The sequence below is a fragment of the Lithobates pipiens genome, unplaced genomic scaffold, assembly GCF_037356315.1.
Source record: "Lithobates pipiens isolate NorthernLeopardFrog02 unplaced genomic scaffold, aLitPip1_a1.2 Scaffold_18, whole genome shotgun sequence".
NCBI lineage: Eukaryota > Metazoa > Chordata > Amphibia > Anura > Ranidae > Lithobates > Lithobates pipiens.
In genome coordinates, this window is record NW_027507758.1 from 156,572,141 (window position 1) to 156,593,951 (window position 21,811).

The 21,811-nt window shown below is 45.8% G+C and overlaps 1 protein-coding gene across 1 annotated transcript in view; it reads left to right on the forward strand.

Moving 5' to 3' along the window:
* The window catches only part of OPRM1 (opioid receptor mu 1), a 186,372-nt gene that overhangs the window by 155,535 nt on the left and 9,026 nt on the right, over positions 1-21,811 (forward strand). The window lies entirely within an intron of this gene.

Consider the following 21,811-nt stretch of genomic DNA (forward strand, 5'->3'; position numbering starts at 1 on the left):
ACAAAATGTGTTTTGTGAGATGTTTAGCCAATTACAACTTGATTTTTTTAAAGAATAATAAAAAATCTTTTTTTTTTACTGTCAGGAGATTACTTCCTCAGATTGGTGGCATAAGATAATACTAGTGTTGAGGCTAGGAATACAGATAACAGTGCCTGTCTTCTGCACCTGATAGTGGGGATGAATGGATTTAGCTACAAGGTCCTTAAAGTGGAAGTAAACTCCCCTATTGTTTTCAGCCAAGGAAGCTGCCATCTTTGCCTCTGTTTAATCTTCAACTGCTATGGTGCTACACATGTGATTCGTTATGACACCAGCCATTGGATGGTTTGATAGTTTGGTTGAGAGCACAGCCAATGTGCAGTTAGCATTCCCGGCATGCCTTTTTTTTTTAACTGTTTAAATCCATGGGTTTACTTCCACTTTAAGAATGCCTAGTTGGTGGGAGTAAAAGTATAGAAATGTCCTATAGATCTTTAGAATCCAGTTTAAGTGCTGGCAATGTGTAGTGACATAGCCATATGGCTAAAAGTTTATGGGCACCAAACTATCACACATACCCCACCCTTTTGTAGATATAACAGAACAAAGTCTTCTACAAAGTATGTCTAGAAATTTTTCTGTTGCAATCTGGCTGCATTCAGTTAGCATTTATGAGGCCAGATAATGATGTTGGTTAGGAGAAGACTCAAAATAAGCAACCCAATGCATCTCAAAGGTCTTGATTAGGGTTGCAGTCAATGACCATGCTCCTTCAAACAAAAGTAATTCAACCATATCTTTATGGACCATGTTTTGTGCACAAAAACAGAGTCGTACTGGCACAAAAAAAGGACCTTTCCAAAACTGTTGCCACGAGGTTGGAAATACCTGAACTTGTTTGAATAGTTGTCCACATTATTTTGTCCATGTAGTATATTATTTCACTTGTACATAGTAAAATTCAGAGTTTCAGATGTATCATATACAGTATTTATGTTTGTTTTTGTAAACTAAAAGAGAAAATAGTTAAGCTAGAACAAAATTATGGAAAGAATGAGCACAAAATATAACACTGAATCACTAACTAATGTCTGGAATTTGAAAGTATAATAATATATAATGTAAATAACATAATTGTGAAAGTGTTTTGGACATTGCTATGAATGAGGTGTATGGTAAATGTGATAAATGGCTGAATGAGACACGGCAAACAGTTATCTGACAGCAAATAAGCAGCATATTATGGTATGTCATCAATTACAGTGCACTAAGATTCATTTCAGTGCCCTCAATGTGCAATTTTACAGACACAAGTGGAGCTGTAACAGAAAATGAAATGAAATTTTGCAGAACATGCTGCCCAGTTAATTTCATAGATCATTCCTCTGGACGTGAATCACATATTTCAGACATCTAGTTATTTCAAGAACAGAATATAATGGAACAATTTGCATAGCTATAGCACATTTAGAACAGTCAATGTAGCTCAAGAAGGCATCCAGACTCATATTTGTGTTGTTAAATATTGACGTCTATAGCATGAAAATGCAAACTCTGAAAAATCCTATTTAAAATCGAAATTACAGTTTTAACATACTTACAGTTGCACAGTTTCTTTTTCGGTAGATTTTTTATTATGTTTATGGCAGTGGTATTTATTTTCGCTAATGAATACATTTATTGTGACTAAAATTAGCAAATAGAAAAATGCATACTCTACTCTATTTATTTATATGAAATATTTGTACTTTAGGAACTTACATTGTTATTATTGTATTGGTATTTATTTTATATCAATGGGAACATCTTATTGGAAACCAATACTCAGGCAAGAAGTTATAAAAAAAAATCTTGGTAAAGCAAGCATATTTATTTTCACTGTGTCCCTACAAAGTCCCTATCTGCAAATACTGAAAGTAATGCATGTTAGAGCATAGGTACAATTAACCAGCAGCCCACAATAAAAAGCTTAGTGTAGTAGCAGTCCTTTAACAGACCTGGATATTACCATATGGGAATTAGGGGATTACTCTGCTCTATCCTTTAAAAATCTATATTTGCATAAGCACTTTGGGGGACTCCAGGGATGCTCTGCAGGTATAAGCATCAAAGTATACCACTGCAAAGTGACCCTGTTGCCAAAATAACATTATAAATAAATGTGTAACCTGAACAGAAGACTGGAAATACTTACCCCACATGCAGCTCATTTGATGCTCCTCTATTGCTTCCTGGAATGTTGTGTTCCCTGCAGTGCTCAGAGGTTTCTTCATCTGACCTTCATATCACTACAGGACACAGTAGGGACCTGGATAGTCAAAAATCTAATGAGCAATAGGAAAATCAAGGTATGTTCAGGGAAATACGTATTTGTTCATTACTTGGAATTAGAGGTGGTGCTTTGATGAGATAGTATGGTTTGAAGAAGCATGCAAGCAACTGCAGTATGAAAATATATTAAATAATTAAAATTTATTATAGACCATACAAAACATTTTTGCTTTAGATATACTTTAGTAAGTTGAGCAGCCAGGAGATATTGTTTTCAAACCAACGTGAAGTAAGGCTGAGGCTTTTCGGAGAGCACATTACATGAGTCAGTCAATATTCATCCGTGCATGTCGTAGTTTTAGCCCTATTTTCATGTGCATTTCACATGGCATCTTTAGAAACTTAGTAATAGTCTGTGATGGTGAAGATCAGAGCAAGCTACAGATAAAAAATAAATAAATAAATAAGGAAGCAGCTGCCTCTAAAGCCAGGTAACAAGTCTCTTATTGATTAATCTCCAATTTTCTTTCTGCAGCAGGTGAACAGGTGTGTCTTTCACATCTGAGGCCTTGAACCTAACATCACAGTGCTGCATCAGCAGGCAAAAATAATAGGCACAATTCACAAACGTTTTAGCCAGCACATTGATTAATGATCTCTATTTTAGCAGAGTGACTGTAATGTTTAAATGCATGTCGTTGGACTGAAGAAAGATCCTTGTCCTAATGTGTTAGCTGAGTAAATTGAGCTTACAGTGTTATATATAACTAAAGTTGACCTAAAGTTGACCTTTGAAGCGGATACATCCAAGAGGCACTGGGACTTTAATACTTATTGATACAGAGTAGTTAAGGGAAGGTCAACATTTATCCAAAAATATTTCTGGCTCTGGTTAGGCAGAATACATGCAACCAGGTATACCTTCCAATAGGCACCCCAGGAACATTATTTAAACAAAAAATAGATTAAACCAAAAGAAGGAGCACCAGACCAAATTTGTGAACTCCAAAATGTGAGTTATATGCCAACATAGCAGATGTCTGATATGGGGTTTTAACTGCATGTCTGTTTTCCTCCCTATCAGCAACCATCAGTATCTAATAGCATGGGAGGATCAAGTTCCATTTGTCTATTTTGTTGGCCAGCCCTATGGGAAAAAACAGAATGCAGAAGTCCTTAGGTTCCCACGACCCTCCTCACAGAGCTGTGGCCCACATGGAGTGTTTCCTAAGCAGCCAGCCTCACCACCTCTCTCCACACAGAATAGAACAAGGTGCCAGAACATTTGCATCTGGCTATGGTTAGGCAGCTTACATGCAACCAGGGATACCCTCCAATGGCACCCAGGAACATCTGTCAATAAATGATACAGACTAAAAGCCTATCTTTTGGCTTATTTATTCCTCTAGCCCCCAATATTCTGGATACTAACTGGCGCTTGAACTGTGCACACCAGACTCTTGGACCAAAACCACCAGTCCATCCAATAAATGCTATTGTTTATTTCCACTTCTATAAGAGCAAAAAAGCCCTCCTTTCCCATACTTGAAACAAAACTGCTGTGGATTACAGAGGTTAAAAGATTCAAATGTTTGATTTGCAGCAGCAATCTGAGCAGGAAATTTGCCCCCCCCCCCTCCTTCATGGCAGCCTTCTGGGAAACATCACAGGTCCCAGAAGACTGCAGGACCATTCAGAAAGCGCAGAGCAACTGCACAGTAGGAAATCAGTTTCCCCTACTTACAATGCCAATGCCAGCACCCAAAGCGAATTAAAGAATCTGCTCAGGTGGGGACATCGCTAAATCCCTGGACAGGTAAGTGTCCCTATGTTAAAAGTCAGCAGCTATAGTACAGTAAATACTATAGCTGCTGACTTTTCATTTTTTTTGGGGGGGGGGGCAGAAATTCCTCTTTAATGATCTCTCCCCAACCAATCGTACTAACTGCAAATCTCCTAATCTCCAAAAAGCATTGCGTATCTTATTGCTGAGGAACTGGTTACATCCAGTAACAGTTAACAATCCTAAGCTATTTAAAGGGCATCCCCTTCTTCACTAGGGATGAGCTGAACACCCCCCAGTTTGGTTCGCACCAGAACCTGCGAACGTTCTGAAAATTTGCATGAACGTTAGAACCCGTTAAAGTCTATGGAACTCAAACGTTCAAAATCAAAAGTGCTAATTTTAAAGGCTAATATGCAAGTTATTGTCATAAAAAGGGTTTGGGGACCCGGGTCCAGCCCCAGGGGATATGTATCAATGCAAAAAAAGTTTTAAAAATTGAATTTTTTCAGGAGCACTGATATTAATGATGCTTAAAGTGAAAAAAAAGTGAAATATTCCTTTAAATATCGTACCTGGGGGGTGTCTATAGTATGCCTGTAAAGTGGCACGTGTTTCTCGTGCTTAGAACAGTCCCTGCACAAAATTACATTTTTAAAGGAATAAAAGTCATTTAAAATTGCTTGTGGCTTTAATGTAATATCTGGTCGCTGCAATATGGTTGAAAATCAGTGAGACAAATGGCATGGGTACCCCCCAGTCCATTACCAGGCCCTTTAGGTCTTGTATGGATATTAAGGGGAAACCCGCACCCAAATTTAAAAAAAGTAAAGGCGTGGGGCCCCAAGGCCCTATATACTCTGAGCAGCAGTACACAGGCAGTGCAAACAAGACAGGGACTGTAGGTTTGTTGTTAAGTAGAATCTGTTTGTAATTTTGAACTGGTACATTTTTAAAGTGTAGCTCCAGCCCAAAAATCTATTTTTAAGCTTTTTGGAAAATATAGGGAAGGGTTATCACCCCTGTAACATTTGTTTTACTGTCTGTGCACCTCTTCAACAGATTTCACCTGACTTTTTGTCCCAGTGACAAATGTTTTTAGAAAAATTTGGGTTTTTAGTGAAACAAGGATTGGTATTAAAGCATCAGTGTAGAGGAGACACGTTTTTCCCATATTAACTCTTACAGGAGAGAATTTCCCTTCCTGGGGTAGATTTCATCTCACTTCCTGTTGTCTCCTTACGTTTGCAAGTAGGAGTCATTTGTAAGTAGAATGTTTGAAAGTAGGGGCCTGCCCTATATGCTCAGCAGAAATGTGTTCCTAAGGTGTTGGTGTTGCCATAACACTGTAAGCCCTCACAGTTACTCTTGGTGGGCGCTGGAACGCCCTGCTGAGAACTATTATATCAAGAATTGTAATTACATGCCATTGTTGAACAGTGGTAGAAAAATTGGGCCTTTGGTGGTGGTGGTGTTGGTGCCACAACACTGTAAGTTCTCACAGTTTCCCTGCTGTGAAATATTATGCCAAGAATTGTAATTACATGCACCTGTTGAACAGGGGAAGAAAAAGTGGGCTTAGGCACTGGTGCCACAACACTACAACACTTCACAGAAACTCTAGTTGGAGCACAGGAATGAGCCCTGCTGCAAAGTTTTGCATCAAAAATTGTAATTACGGCCGGAAGCCGAGGTGGACGGACGCACTGGAGGAGAGCTCCGTGCATCCCCGATCACATCCACCTCAATCCGTACCCGGGATCGACCGCCGAGGCCCCAAAACAGCTCATCCTGAGTGGGGAAGCCGCCCGGATCAGATTACGGGCGATATTTCCGTCCCCCGGCGCTCTCACCGTTTGCGGCCTAGTGCGCGCCCGGCGCTGCGGTGTGTGTCCCGCCGCCATCTTGCGGCCTACTTCCTCTGACGGGCCCTGCAGGCTCCGGACTCCACCGAGCGGGTAGACGCACCTGCCCACCGTAGAACCGCCGCACGCACCGGAGGGTGACCGCGAGGACGGCGGAACACCCACAGCGACATTCCTGGAGGTTTCCAGAAGCAGCAGCGATCCTTCAGGCTCCCGAGGTACTCCGGCGGCCATCTTGGTACACCCGGGCCTAAGGTGAGGAGAAGTCCTGGGAGTCCACTAAAGTGCTTACCCCTGCTGGCTTAGCTCTGCACTGTACACACGCAGGCAGGGCAACAGACTTCTGCATCTCCCCCTACCACTGCCCTTAGCTGAACACTGAGGCTCTGGCCTACCTGGCGGCCATATTGGGACTCCCAAGTCACTCTCAGTGAGCACAGCTCCTCCATTCTCCCCAGATCCTTCCACCTCACCAGCACAATATCCCCCCTTGGAATTCTCTTTCTCATTTCGGGTCCCCGCGATACCCTTTATACCCGTGTGGTCCTTGTAGCTCATGTGCTTCATTCTCTGCAGTTGGGGCCACATGTTTGGTCCCATAGGATGACCACCATGTAACCATTAAATGTCGCCCTAAGCCGCCTTCCTACTCCCCCTACAACGCATAATCAGCATCTCTACAACGGGGGACAGCACAACTGTCTGACTTCTAGTCCAAACGCCTCATGGTGAAGTACGGGCCAAAACATCCCACCCAGTCTCAATCTCCAGACCTGCGACCCTCACAAACACTTGACCGTTTTCTGAGCAGACCTACATCCCCTTCCCCAACCTCGACGGCCATCCTGTCCACACAAACGCCTTCTCAAGGGGTGCCGCGCAACGCTTCTCAGCTTTCCTCAGACGCCTCACCGGAAACAATGGCCGCCCCTGTCACGGTAGAAGTTCTTGATGACAAACTTAAGGCCCTACTGCAAGACCTGACTAGCAACGTCTCTAAAGAAATGGGAAAACTTGCACACGAACTACGGGGAGAGATAGCTCAAATTGGTGAACGCACCGATGTCTTGGAAACGAAGTTTGATGATCTGATCCAATATGTTCACGTATTGGAAGAAGACAATGTCGGCCTGAAACAATCAATCTCCCAGCTTCAATCCCAGCAAGAAGACTTGGAGAATAGGGAACGCCGTCAAAATTTACGTATCAGAGGCGTGCCGGAGACCGTTAGCGAGGGAGAAATTAGACCATATCTCCTCAGCTTGTTCAATGTGGTGGCCCCTCGGATTCCGGACATTGACTGGAGACTGGATAGGGCGCACAGATCCCTGGCTCCCAAGCCCCCAGCGGGTGCCAACCCCAGGGACATCATAGTACGTTTTCATTACTATGACAGTAAGGAGGCTTTAATAGTGGCTACCCGCAACAAATCCCGCCTAGAGTTTAAAGGGGCGAAGATACAGATTTTCAGTGACTTATCTCCGATCACCCTTGCCAAACGCAGAAGCTTCCGCCCGGTGACTACGCATCTACAGAATCATCAACTCCCATACCGATGGGGTTTCCCCTTTCGCCTGTCTGCCTCAAAAGACGGAATTCAATACTCCATGAGAGACTTACAGGAAAGTGAAGCTTTTCTCTGTAGCCTTGGTTTACCACCGATTCCAGATGAAGACCCCACTCCTCTTCCCGTGACACCCAAACCCACTTCCATTCCAGGACGACTCTGGACCCCCGCTCGGCAGAGGTCGCAGAAGAACTTTTCTACTCCTCAACGCTCGCCATTCGCCAGACATCCTACTTGAGATGGACCCCTTCCCCAACCCTGGTTGGGATTGATTTCGGCCCCTAAGTCACCATGTTTCCCCTGTTAAGGGGTTGGTCATACCCGTAATTATGGGTCTTTCTTTGCTCCTTTGGACTGGAGTCAAGCTAAGTTACATTGTTTTTTGCTATTTCTAGACGCTGTCGGAAGGTGGCGAGGGGAACCACTCCCGATGAGATGGAACCCCTTGTGTGCCTTCGATTGTTCCGCGGCCTTGGCCGTGGACTCCTGGGTGGTTTTTACCCCCCAGGCTCTTTTTCTCTGTTTTTTTCTTTCTTTTTTTTTCTTGTTATGGGCCTTTTTTTTGGCCTATTGGTTCTTTTTGACCTACATTGTTCAAGGTATTGTGTTGCTTTTTTCCTTACAGTCGATGTTGTATGCGTACATCTGCTTTTATTCCACAGGATACACCATGGTTTATACTGCCTAGTTAATTTTTACGGGTATTTTTGGTTAATACATGTTTGTTCTGCCTACATTGCATTAATGCCAATCCATAAAGATGGCTTTAAGGGTTCTTACTTATAATGTTAAAGGCTTGAACTCTATTCATAAGCGTTGACTGGCTCTGAAAGAGTTCAAATCTTCGGCTGCGGACATAGTCCTGGTCCAGGAGACTCATTTTCGCCCTGGGGGTTCTCTCAAATTTGCTGCTAAACACTTTCCAAATTCTTTTCTGGCTTCTGACCCCTCTGGCAAAGCAGGGGTTGCAATCCTGATTAGGAAATCTTGCCCAATTAGGGTGAAATCTTCATTTATAGATCCCCATGGTAGATATATTCTCCTGGACTGCGAATATCTCTCACGCTCTCTTACTGTGATTAATGTATATGCTCCTAACTCGGGCCAAATCCAATTTCTTTCTGACTTACTGGACAGCTTAGGTAACTATGCTCAACCTTTCATGATCATGGGGGGGGGATTTCAACATGGTCATGTCTCCAAAGAGAGACAGACAGACGCTTTTTCCTTCCACTACCTCATCTAGAGTGGAACGTCAGTCCACCACATTTCGTAAACTAATTAGAACCCATAACCTGTTGGACATATGGAGAATCAAACACCCCACTAGCAGACAATTTTCATTTTTCTCCCCCCCACATAAGATGTACTCCAGACTTGACCACCTTTTTATATCAACACCTCTACTGACATCGGCGGTGGCCTCAGAACTGAACCCCATAACGTGGTCAGATCACGCCTCGCTTCAGCTTGACCTGGCCCTTGCCTGCTCCATGCCGAGAACCTGTCATTGGAGACTCAATGACTTTCTCCTCCGTAACCCCATTGTCGAAGCTCAACTGTCCCAAACTTTATCAGAATTTTTTCAACTGAATGAGGGTTCAGTGGCAGAGGTGTCTACCCTATGGGAAGCCCACAAGGCGTTTTTTAGAGGTGCATGTATTTCTGCCGGCGCCCGCTTAAAGCGGGACTCGGCGGCCCTGAGGCAAGAAACCCTCTTGCAGCTCCGTAAGGCTGAAGATCTGCTCCTGGCTTCCCCTACGGTAACCCGTCTGCGCACAGTCACGACCCTTCGTGAGCGTTTGAGGTCGCTAGATATGCAAAAATGTTCTAAGGCCCTAATTTGGGCAAAGCAGAAATTTTATGAGTTTGCCAACAAACCCCACAGGATGCTAGTAAATAAGCTTAAACCGCGTCCCTTTCAATCCTATCCTGATCTCCTCCTTCAGGATGACGGCTCCCCGACCCATTGTCCTTTGGCGATGTCCAAAGTTTTTGGCTCGTTTTATGACAAATTGTACAACTGTTTAGCTTCTGACCCTAAACACCTCTTCACTCAAGAGGCTTTTGATACTTTCTGCTCCCCTTTAAAGTTGCCTAAAATTTCACCGTCACAGCTAGTTGCCCTTAATGCAGATATCTCGACAGAAGAGTTAGCAGCAGTAGTGAAAGAACTGCCCTTACATAAGTCCCCTGGCCCTGACGGTCTACCATATCAATATTATAAAACTTTCCTTCCCATCCTTGGCCCTCACTTATTAAAGCTTTACTCCTCCTTACAATAAGGGGTCACTCCACATTCGCAATTCCTACACGCCCATATCACGGTCCTTCCGAAACCGGGCAAATCCCCATCCCTGCCAGATAATTACAGGCCCATCGCCCTACTGAACTCAGACTATAAAATCTTTACAAAAATTTTAGCCAATAGACTTTCTTCCATAATCCCTGCCCTTGTTCACAACGATCAAGTGGGTTTTGTTCTAGGTAGACGAGCGGGCGATAACACCAGACGCACCATTGATCTAATTGACATGCTTGATAAAACCTCTCGCTCTGCTCTTATTCTCAGCCTAGATGCCCAAAAGGCTTTTGATAGGCTTGGCTGGCCTTACATGTTTGCCACACTTGCACGCTACGGTTTTTCAGGCTCCTTTGTATCGGCTCTTCGTACCCTTTATTCCCATCCCACCTCACAAGTTCAATTGGCATCCTTCAAATCCCCAACGTTTACACATAGCAATGGAACTAGACAGGGTTGCCCCCTTTCCCCCTTGTTATTTATATTATGCCTTGAACCCCTGGCAGCCCGCATTCGGGGAGACTCAGATATCAGGGGAGTCTCTTTACGACGGAAGGAATACAAGCTGTCCTTGTTTGCTGACGACATATTGCTTACTTTAACTAAACCTCACACCTCGCTCCCCAACCTCCATGCCCTCCTAGAAACGTTCGGTAATATATCAGGATATAAAGTTAATACAGCTAAAACTGAAGCGCTTCCCATTCATATCCCTCCCCTACTTCTCGCCGCTTTGCGCAACACCTTTCCCTACCAGTGGCGTTCTGACTCGCTCAAATACTTGGGCATTCATCTAACAGCATCCTATCGCACACTATACCAGGCTAACTTTCTCTATTTAATTTCAGAAACGCACAGTCTACTCCGTAAATGGATGGAATGTCCCTTGTCCCTTTTAGGTAGGATAAATGTCCTTAAAATGGCAATACTCCCTAAATTTTTGTATCTCTTCGAAACTTTACCTGTGGCCCTTCCCATGTCCCACCTCCGCAGTATCCAAAGGGCCTTTACTAAATTCATATGGGGTGACAAAGCACATAGAATTGCCCATACGGTTGTCTTTGCACCGCGCTCACATGGGGGTCTGGGAGCTCCCGATATTATACGATATTATTACGCGACCCACCTATCTACGACGGTCTCCTGGTCCTCCTATTTTGCGACGAGTCGTTGGGCGGAGATAGAAATGAGTATCACGGACCCGGTCCATCCTTGTTCTATGCTCTGGTCTGACCTTTCCTCCTCTATATCTCAACTCAGACGTATTTGCCTTGCTCCTATGCTATTTACTTTGGATATTTGGAAAAAATGCCACAAGAAGTTCTCTCTTTCCTCCCCCTGTCCACCCCTTTTAAATGTTACTCACAACCCAGATATACCTGACAGTTTGTCCACAATGGCTATGACCCCGTGGACTCAAGCAGGTATTTTCCAACTCCGCCACTTAGTCCACCCAGTGTCCCGCAAACTTTTATCTTTTCCGGACTTACAGGATAAATTTGACATTCCACAACGGTCCATTTTCACCTACCTTCAATTTAAGCATTACTTTTGCTCCGTATCTCCTGCCATGAGCCTAGAGAAACCTAACGCCTTTGAAATGTTATGCACCCAGGGTTCACACCAGAAGGGTCTCATATCCGCTATTTACAGGATTCTACATGACTCACTACCCCCCACTCTAGACTCTCACCTCTATATGCGGAAATGGGCCAAAATCCTACCCGTTGCTGTTTCTCTCTCTCAATGGCAGGAGATCTGGACTTCCATTTCCAAAGTCTCGAGATGTGTAGAGCAGAAAGAAACTGCTTATAAAGTACTAATGTTTTGGTATAGGACCCCCGAAGTTTTACATAAATATGATCCCTCACTGTCTCGTTTATGCTGGCGGTGCCTACAGGATATTGGCACACAACTTCATATCTTTTGGGATTGTCCACGTATCACATCTTTTTGGTCTATGGTCCAATCCATTCTCCAATCAATATTGAAGAGAGATATCCCACTGACTCCGACACACTACCTGTTAGGCCTTCCGATCCTAGATCTCCCTAAACATGCCAGGAAACTAATGGCTTTCATACTCCTGGCTGCCAAGAGAGTAATTCCAGCTCATTGGCTATCTCCCATACCCCCCACACAAGCACATGTAGTCTCGTCCATTGCTCACATGCGTAGGATGGAACATTTGACGGCAATAGCTCATGATTCCTTGCCCAAATTTTCCAAGACATGGGACCCATGGGATGCCTCCATATTCAACCCAGAATCTTTGACTACCCCCTCTGCCGGCCCCTCCTTAAGTGACCTTAGGGGGATTTGATATTCTGTTTACTGTATTATACCGTATCAGACCAAGAACACCCATACGTCTGGTTTCCAATGAATGTCTTAGTTCGTTCTATCCTTCTTTTTCAGTTATGTTATCACCATTGTATACAGCTTCATGGTGTATCCTACCACTTAACTCGTTTGTAACCTACAATATGGTGCCCATACTATGTCCAACCAATGTTACTGACTACTGTACCGTATTTATGTCATTTTTGTACTGTTTACAGAAATTTTTTTTTCAATAAATATACATTTAAAAAAAAAAAATTGTAATTACACCAGCAGGGGCTGAAAAATTGGGCCTTAGGCACTGGTGCTGGTGCCACAACACTGCAACCCCTCACAGATACTCTAGTTGGAGCGCAGGAATGAGCCCTGCTGCGAAGTATTGCATCAGAAATTTTAATTACACGCTCCTGTTAAACAGGGGATGAAAAATTGGGTCTTAAGCACTGGTGCTAGTGCCACGACACTGCAACCCCTCACAGATACTCTTGTTGGAGGACAGGAATGAGCCCTGCTGCAAAGTATTGCATCAAAAATTGTAATTACAAGCCCCTGTTAAACAGGGGCTGAAAAATTGGGCCTTAGCCACTGGTGGCAGTGCCCAGAACCAAAAATGTTCTTACAAGCTATCAGCATGATCATTGAGGAGGAAGAGGATAGTCACTCAGCATAACAGGATAGTCACTCAGCATCTGCATAGGCAGTCTTTAAGGGATCTGAAATTTCCCAAAAAAATATTCAGTTACATCAGCAATAAGTGCTTGATAGCTGGTGGTGATCCAAGACTGATTTATTTTTATAAAGGTCAGTCGATCAACCGAGTCGGTGGCCAGGCGCTCCCTGTGATTGTTTACAAATCCTCCAGCAGCACTGAATGTGCGTTCCAAAAGAACGCTGGATGCAAGACGGGCCAGTAGCTCAATTGCATACTGTGCAAGCTCTGGCCAGTGATCCATCCTCGAGACCCAGTAACCCAGAGGATTTTCGGTGGGAAAGGTGTCCACATCTCATCTAGCCCCTAGGTCTCCTGCACCATGTAAAACAAATGCTGGCGATGGTTGCTGGAACCGATCATACCTTGGGGCTGCAGACTAAAAAATTGTCTGAGCGCATCGGTCAGACGGCCACCATTTCCATGACTCCTTCATTGACTGACTGAAGTCTCAGTAACACGTTGTCCAGGAAGCGGAATTTGTAACCTCACAGTATCCGGAAACGCATTGTACAGACCTTTCTGCAAGGCCTCCCGAAGATATTTCATCCTCTGCTCCCTCTGCAATGGCAAGATGAGGTCCGCAACCTTACCCTTGTAACATGGATCAAGGAGGATTGCCAGCAAGTAATGATCCCCCTCCTTGATCCGACAAATATGAGGATCCTTCTGCAGGCTTTGCAGGATCAGGGAGGCCATGCAGTGTAGGATAGCTGAGGCATTTGGTCTGGAGTCCTCTGGGTCACTAAGGATGACATGATCTGCAACTACCTCCTCCCAGCCACGTACAAGTCCATGTGTTTCTTGGGACTGTAAATGATCCCTTAAAGACTGTTGCTGATGCTGAGTGCCAGGCTCCACCCCCATGCTTATACAATCCTCCTCCTCCTCTTCCTCTTCCTGTGTGATCGGCAGGCCAGCAGGAACACTGTCTGGATAAAGGGGGCCTTGAGAGGTAAGGAAGTCCTCCTCTTCCTGCGTCTCTTCTGCCTCAATTATTCCACGCAGCGTGTGCTGTCCATTATTCCACGCAGCGTGTGCTCCAACAGGTGGACAAGAAGGACAGTATCACTGATGCATGCACTGTCACTGTTCACCATCCTCGTGGCCTCCTCAAATGGTGACAGGACAGTGCATGCATCCCTGATCATGGTCCACTGGCTTGGGAAAAAAACCAAGCTCCCCTGACCCTGTCCTGGTGCCATGGTCGCACAGGTACTCATTGATGGCCCTCTGTTGCATGTGCAGCCGCTGCAGCATGGCCAATGTTGAGTTCCACCTGGTGGGCATGTCACAGATTAGGCGGTCCTCGGGCAGGTTAAATTCCTTTTGGAGGTCAGTCAGCCGAGCACTGGCATTATATAACCGAAAATGCACACAGACTTTCCTGGCCTGCCTCAGGACATCCTATAAGCCCGGGTACCTGCCCCAGAACCGCCGTACCATCAAGTTAAGGACGTGAGCAAAACAGGGCACATGGGTCATTTTGGAGGCGTGATGGCGGAACAACCTCTAGCACTACTGCACCTTGTCCTGCATCCTTCCCAGCTGCCAGAAGAGTCACTCAATGTGCCGTGATAACGTCCCTGTCCATGCATGCGGGACCATAAGCAAGCGGTAATATGCACCTTACCGCTGACTGCCCTGTCCAGCGAGGCCAAGACATTGCCTTCCACATGTCCGTAGAGAGTCAGAATTGCCTTCCGTGCGAAAAAGTGATGTTTGGGAACCTGCCACTGAGGAACTGCACATTCCACAAACTCACGGAAGGGGGTAGAGTCTACCAACTGAAAAGGCAGCAGTTGAAGTGCAGCAATTTAGCCAAGCTAGCATTCAACCGCTGGGCATGTGGATGGCTGGGAGTGAACTTTTCAGCGATGCAGCAGCTGGGGCCGGGAAATTTGCCTGGTACAATCGGACATTGGTGTACTGATAGCAGATTGTCCGCAAGTACTTGGCTGTGACATACCTAATTCTACACCTTCATTCCTCTCAGTGCAGGTTTCAGAGAGGACTGAAGGAATAGTGGAGTTGGAGATCCCAGCTGATGAGGAGAAAGGAGAGGTCCGCTTTGTTCTTTGGTGTGGTCTTTTAGGTACGCTTGCCAACAAGCTGCATGGCAGGTCGACATATGTCTGGTCAAGCATGTGGTGCCCAAGTGGCTGATGTTTTGGTCATGCGAGATACGCTTGAGACATATGTTGCAAATAGCAGAACTTTTGGAATAATGAGCAGAAGCAGCTCCCTGCACATGTGGAGCTCTTCAGAGTGATGCAATTGGTGTACTGAGCTTAAGCTGGCCCCTGGAGGCCATCCTGCCTCGTTGGAGATGTGCCTCCTCCTCCTCCTCTCTCCTATCAGGCACCCATGTGGAGTCAGTGACCTCATCAACCCCTCCCTCCTCATCACTGGAGCAAACCTGGCAGTATTCTGCAGCTGGGGGAACATGACTGCTAGATTTCTGTCCTTCTTGGGCACCCCCTCTCTCTTGGCTCACGCTACTGCCTTCCTCTAGCTGGGTACCATAATCAGAGACTTCAAATTGCTGGGCATGCTCCTGGAGCATGTACCCAACACTATGGTCAAACAGTTTGGGGGACACCTAGGAGTACATGGTTAGGGCTAGGGAAGGAGTAACTTATGCCATTGAGCAGAGGGAAGAGGCCGCGTTGGCAGCTGCTTTGCCAAAGTACCCTGAACCTGGGTGAGAGAGGATGAGGAGGATGATGACGGCTTGGTCATCCACTCTACCAAGTCTCCAGCATGTTGCGGCTCAACACGGCCAGCTGCCGAAAACAAGGACAAGCGTGTCCCATGGCCATGTGCTGATAAGGATGCACCATGTCCACGACCAGCACTGGTGCCTCTAGACACAGAGCCTGCTTGCCCTCTTTTATTGGCTCATGACTGTCTACCTCTCCTTGTTGGCCTTCCAGACATACTAATGGCCTGCAGGAAGATGTAGCTGCACAAAGCTGGGATGTATATATACTGATTATACTGCAGCTAGCAGAATCAACTGCCTGCCTGTAGTATTATTAGTATGAGAACACCAACAATTGTCTTTGGGTAGCTTTAAGTGCACACTGTGCTCTCTGCAGTGTGCACATAAAGCTACCTGAAGACAATTGCTGGTGTTATCATACTGATAATACTACAGGCAGGCTGTTGATACAGTACACCAACTGTAATTACTGCAGCTGCCTACGGTATAGGATCAGAAGAACACCAGCAATCAGGGTAGCTTTAGGTGCACACAGTGCAAGGGACACAGTACACAGGAACAATTCTAGCTAAACTGAATACAGTGTACATATATATATATATATATATATATATATATATATATATATATATATATATATACAACACCTAGAATGCATATATATACACAATACACTCACTGCAGCTAACTGACTCGCCTCCTGCCTGCTCTGTCTAACTCAAATGAAATGAAATGACACTGTCTATCTCTCTCTTTCTATCAGCACACCGGAACACACTACACAAGGCTGTCTTCCAGGCTTTAGACATTAATGGATGTGTGTTGAGTTATTTTAAGGGGATAGCAAATTTACATTGTTATACAAGCTGTACACTCACTACTTTACTTTGTAGCAAAGTTTTATTTCTTCAGTGTTGCCACATGAAAAGTTAAAATAAAATATTTACAAAAATGTGAGGGGTGTACTCACTTTTGTGAGATACTGTATACATATATATATATATATATATATATATATATATATATATATATATATATATACATACCAAGCAAACCAAAGAAACCAAAAAGGGGCTTTAGATTGGGGCTTTAGATATTATTTGCATCTCATACATTAAAGAATAAATCTAGAGGGGGCGTTACCGGAAGCCGAGGAGGAAGGTCGCATCCGAGCAGAGCTCTACCTCGATCTATCCGCCGCCATCCACGATCAGGGCTTCGCTGAAAGGCTCCCAACCAGCCCATCCTTGTTGCTGTTGTTGCCCGCTACATGTTGCGGGCATTTTTGCTCAGCCTCGACTCCTCTGCATGCTCCGGTTCGACTGGAGGCCGCGGACACAGCAAGAGACCCGTCGCCGCCATCTTGCGGCCTACCTCCGCTCCATTGCTCCCGGACACCGCTATAGCAGTCATCAGCGGGCCGTCCACCCATCGCACACACCAGCGGACATCTCCGCCTGAGGCCAGAGGACTGTGGTTAGCCGGCGGCAGGCAGAACAGTGATCGAGGCCTAGGGAACCAGGGTGTTCGCCGGCAGCCATCTTGGTACACCCTGGGCCGGCCGCAACACTCCTTCTCCAGATCCGGAGCCTGGATCTACCTCCTGAGGTGCCATCCTTCAGGGGACCACAACCGCAGACGCAGAGCAGCATTCCCCGGTGTCGCTTGAGCAGCCAGAGCCCTTCTCGCAGTAGCCCACCGCCACGAGGCTCGGATTGTCAGCAGGCGCCATCTTGGGGCCCTCGGATGGGTCTCCCGACGCCGCTTCTCACTGCCATATGTGCAGCATAACAGGAGATCACCTCCCGAAGTTGAGGAGAACGGAGTCCCTGGCCTACAGCAACACCACACAACCTCCTGGGCTCACAGTGAGTACAGCACTGCTCCCCCCCTCTGTTGTCAACTGCTGTCTGGCACCCTGACTCCCACTGGTACATTTATCTTGGGGAGTGCCCCCCTCCACCCGGCACGACGGGACCTGTGTCCTTTCCAGCTCGGATCTAGTCTGTGGGACAACACATCCCAGCAAGCCCACAGATAGAAAGCCAGCAGCCTTCTTTCTACATCTAATTCAACTCATCCCCCTCCACAGAGGCCGCATACGCGGCTAGGTACAGGATGGACGTTTGAGTTTCCAGATCTGCTCCGTTCGGGACTTCAGCCTATCCCCGAGGGCCGTTCACTCCACGATTCGCTCTCTTTTCTTACATCACCCCTTAACCTGCAGAACCTTGGTGCATGCCGGCGAAGAAAAAAAAAGCTCAAAAGACCCTCACACAGTATCTTCTCCGTTCCCAGGAACAATCTGGCATGGAGCGGGACAGAGCTATCAGAGGAGGCCTCTCTCCGGGTCCCGCCACCTCTCCACGTTCGCCAGGTCCATCCTCACTTGCTCCATTGTCGAATAGTGAGTGCCCTAGCGCCCTCTCTAAAGCGGACCTAGAGGACAGTCTGGAATCCATGTACAACAGATTGGCGTCTAAATTCCAATCGGAACTACAAAATACTTCACATGCCCTTTCACAAGAAATCTCTGCCCTGGGCGCTAGGACAGAGAGGTTAGAGACTAAACATGATGAGTTGGCGATAGCTCATAATGACCTTAGCAGAGAACATGAAGCACTGTCCTCTACGGTCCAGCTACTGCAGACTCAGATTGAGGACCTTGACAACAGAAACAGGCGCAATAATCTGCGCATCCGTGGAATTCCTGAGTCCGAATCTGAGCTCATCCCAGTGGTGATTAGGTTGTTTAAATCCCTGCTCCCCGACCATGATGCCAACATGTTCAAATGTGATCGTATTCATAGGGCTCTTCGCCCCAAACCCCCGGAGGACAAGCCACCTAGGGATATCATCCTTTGCATGAAGGATTTTCTAGTTAAGGAAGAAATATTGAGAGCAGCCCGCAACAAACAGAGGATAACCCTTGATGATCACTGTATCCAGATTTTTCCTGATATTGCACCGGCGACTTTGGAGAGGAGAAGGAACTTGAAGGAGATAACCACTGTCTTGCAATCGGCTCGTATCAGATACCGGTGGGGATTCCCGTTTTGTCTGGTGATCCCCCATAATGGCATGACGTACTCCGCCACTTCCGTCCTGGAAGGTCAAGAGATCCTGGTGAAACTTGGCTTATTGGATGCCTCTGCGATTCGCAGACTGCCCTCCACTCCCAGAGCTACACCTATATGGCAAACACCACCTACCAGAAGAGACAGACGTAGGATCCGGTATGGTGTTGGGGACCGGGTGGAAGATAGTCCTCGTTAATGGTACCTTACTCCGGCTCACCTTGAGGTTCTATATGCGGTTAGCATTGACTCCCAGAGGACATACACACTATGTTTTTGTTTGCTGTTTCGAGAGTAGAATTTTTTTTTTGGTTTCTTATTTCCTTCTTTTTTCCCTCTCTCTCTTCCCCTCCACTTTTTTTTGGGGGGGGGGGGGAAGAGGGAGGAGGAGCATATGTTTTCAGCGGTCTTCTACCCACTCCTCTGGAGTTTTACAAGTCCCTAGGAGATGTATTATGGCTCCCCTTTCCAGTGGTTGGTTGCTTCTCTGGTGGGTGCTCCCTACCACTGCACAACCCTACTGGGCGCGAGACCTAGTTGTCTCGGTATTCGACTTTTCCTTCGGTGTGGGAACTCTCTCCCACACGCTACCACATTTATCATTAATGTTGTTTCTCAGGCCTATGTCAGAGGCTGGGATTGTTTTTTCAAATGTTAGTTTTCTTTTGCTATGTTTTTTGGTTTTCTCTTCTATAGGTCGATCATTTTTCAAATCCTATGATCCTTCTACAGCATATGTTTTTTGTATACTCGGGTTCTGTGATCTCATTTCACACTTGGCATTACTGTATTGTACTCTATTTCTGGGGATTCTAGGAGATGCTGTGAGGGTCCCCCTGACATTCTTGGACTTGATGGACGAGTGTTCCTTTGTGACTACCCCCCCCCCCCCCTCCACCAGATCTGATCCCCCAACTATCTACGTATTTTCTCATATACCATGGCAATAACATGTATCTCACATAACGTTAAGGGATTTAACTCCCCTTCCAAACGACGCAAAGCCTTTACCTTTTATAAACAACTTGGAGCTAAAATCCGTCTTCTCCAAGAAACGCATTTCTCCCGCTCCTTCCATCCCAAATTTTTCCATAAGGATTTCCCTCAAGCCTTTTACTCGCTCCACTCGTCCAAGACCAGGGGTGCCGCCATACTCCTTCACTCTTCCCTCCCGATGGAGGTTAAGCAAATATTCAGGGACCCCGAAAGTCGTTATATGATTGTAAAGGGGATTGTCCACAACAGGGAACTTACTATTGCCAGTGTTTATGCACCCAATGAAGGCTCAGCAACCTTTTTTAGGTAATTTTTTGAGAAATTGGCACAACACCACTCCCCTCATATGATCATAGGTGGCGATTTTAACTCAGTAGCCAACGCCACTCTAGACCGCTCGTCGACTACGGTCGCATCTAGAGCATTCCCGAAATCTCTTACTGGTGGCCTACGGGATCTACAACTCACTGACACCTGGAGGGCACATAACGTAGGCTGCAGAGAGTTCACCTTTTTCTCCCATCCTCATAACAGTTATGCGAGATTAGACTACATATACACTTCTCCAGTCATACTTGCTAATTCTTTAGCGGCCTCCATCCACCCCTGTGTATGGTCAGACCATCAGGTTACATCCTTCACTACAGAGTTTATTAGGCTCGCCCCCACGCCCCATTCTTGGAGACTGAATGAGTCCATTCTCTCTGACGCAGCGGTAGATTCCCAAGTGGCCCAATCTCTGGAAGAATATTTTTCTCTGAATGCTCGCCCAGATATGCAGCCCTCACTTCTCTGGACGGCACATAAAGCTGTCATCAGAGGGAAAATTATTAGTATTTCTGCTGCCCGTAACAAGTCCAATAGACTCAGAATAGTGGAGTTAACCAGGGAACTAGATCAATTATATAAAAATACGTCTTTGTTACACTTGGATTCTACCAGGCATTCCATTGAACAGAAACGCCTAGAACTAGACTCCCTGTTGTCGTCCAAGGTAGAAAAGACGCTACGTTGGACCAAAGCCCGCTGTTTATTATTCAATAACTCAGCATCGACTATGTTTGCTAGAAGATTGTCTAACTCGATTCGCCCTCCTCATTTATACCGGCTGTCTAATAGAGACGGATTTGTATCTTCACATCCCAAGGAGGTACTCAAAGTCTTTGAGCAATTCTATACCAAGCTCTTAGAGCCCCCCCACACTCTCCCCTCCCCTGAAGACCTGTCCTGGCTGTATGACATCCCCCTCCCGACACTTTCCACCTCACAACTTGAAGAACTCAATGCCCCTATCACAATCTCGGAACTCTTAGGGGTCATCAAATCACTGAAAATGGGTTCTGCCCCAGGCCCGGATGGCTTTTCGGCCCTTTATTACAAAAAATACTCCATGATCCTGGCCCCTAGAATGGTACACCTTTTCAACTCAATTTTACTTGGCAATAGCTTCCCAGAAGAAATGTTGTTAGCCAACATGTCACTAATCCCTAAACCCAATAAGAACCATAATTTACCCCAAAATTTTAGGCCTATCTCGGTTATAAAAAACGATATTAAAATATTTAGTAGAATTTTAGCTGACAGACTTGCAAAGTTTATCCCCTCCTTGATTTCCCCCTTCCAATCGGGATTTATCCCACATCGCTTCATAACAGACAACATCCGCTTAGCAACGGACGTTATCCAAGACGCCAACCTGTTTTCCCGCAAGCTCCTCCTGTTAAGCCTAGACATACAGAAGGCGTTTGACAGTGTTACATGGGATTACATCAACACACTTCTACCACGCATGGGCTTTCAAGGTAGATTCTTGGTAGGTTTTAAAGCCCTTTACGATAACCCTATGACCCGCATTAAGCTTCCTGGCTGTTGCTCCGAATTCTTCCCAATAGGTAGAGGCACTAGACAAGGGTGTCCCCTTTCCCCCTTAATATTCGCTTTAGCCCTAGAACCCCTCGCGATTGTTCTCTTGAGACATCCTGACATTGCTGGTTACACTAAGGGTGACGAAATGTACAAATTTTGCATGTATGCTGATGATGTGCTGATGTTTATAACAAATCCTCATGTCTCACTCCCCAACCTTTTTCTAACACTGTCGCACTTTGCGAAGGTCTCTGGTCTTTCCATTAATGTCTCCAAATCTGTGGCCCTCCCTATAGGTTTTGCTCCCAATGATTTGGCCCTTATT